Raw genomic sequence first — 1,233 nt, forward strand, 5'->3', positions numbered from 1 at the left:
TTGGTGTGTGTTTTTCTCTCTAAAATTGTGATCTTTGTCTTGCTTGATTCTATATTTCCATTGTTTAATGTATGCATACACTTATATGATTGAGGCCTTGTTTCACTGAGCTTACATACCCATATGGCCTTAACCTTTTCATTATCTATTGCAAACCAATTTTGAGCCTATTTTACCCCTTTGTTCTTCATTTTAGCACATCATTAACTCTAAGCGAAAAATAATAATATCCTTAATTTGAATCCTTGGTTAGCTTAGACTAGTGAGAATGCTTATGAATTAAGTGTGGGGAAGAGTGGATTTGGAAACATCTGGTTTGAGAATTGAGTATGTTAGAATTTTCTGAAAATGTGAAGAAAATGTTTAGGACATGTTCATGCATTCAATAAATTAATCATATGCAAAAACAAAAAAACAAAAAAAGAGCAAATAAGAAAAAGGGGACAAAATGCCCCCAAAGTAAGTAGTGAAGGCAATGCATATGTATAAATGCCTCAAAGTAAGTGTTGGTATCAATGCATATGTACTAAACTCAAATTTAGGATGCATGAACATGTAGTAAACACAGTTAATGGGAAGTTAAATTTTGTATTTTAATTAAATGAATTGTCTTAAGTTAGGTGGAAAGTTTATGTTAGTTAAGGATTCAGATTTTAGTCCACTTGACCAAATACAATCCTACCTTGACCCTAACCCCATTACAATCCTTAAAAGACCTCTTGATTTGTGTATTGGTGCTTTAAATTTTTGTTGATTGTTAGATGAAGAGCAAGCTATAGAAAGCAAGATTAGTAGAGAATTGAGAGAATTGACCCTAGATACATGAAAGTTAGAATGATATACACTACCAAGGGTTCAGTGCTCAATTCCATGTTCCCTGCTTTCATGAGCTATCTTCTTCTTGCAAGTTATTTGTATTGTATTTTGTGATTTGAATTAGTGAAATCCAGTTCATATTTGTCTTGAAGAACTTATTTATTTTTAACCAAGTAGGTAAAAACAATTTGCATTTAGTTGCATTTAATTTAGGTTGCATTGCATTCCATCACTTTAACCTCATTTATTTACCTTGGATTTAGCATGAGGACATGCTAGTGTTTAAGTGTGGGGAGGTTGATAAACCCATATTTCATGAGTTCTTTTGTGCTTAATTTGAGTGATTTATATAATCCTTCACCTACTTATTCACATTAATTGCATGGTTTTACTTTCCCTTCCTTATTATGTCGTATT

This window comes from Arachis duranensis, chromosome 5, assembly GCF_000817695.3.
Source record: "Arachis duranensis cultivar V14167 chromosome 5, aradu.V14167.gnm2.J7QH, whole genome shotgun sequence".
In the NCBI taxonomy this organism is placed as follows: Eukaryota; Viridiplantae; Streptophyta; class Magnoliopsida; order Fabales; family Fabaceae; genus Arachis; species Arachis duranensis.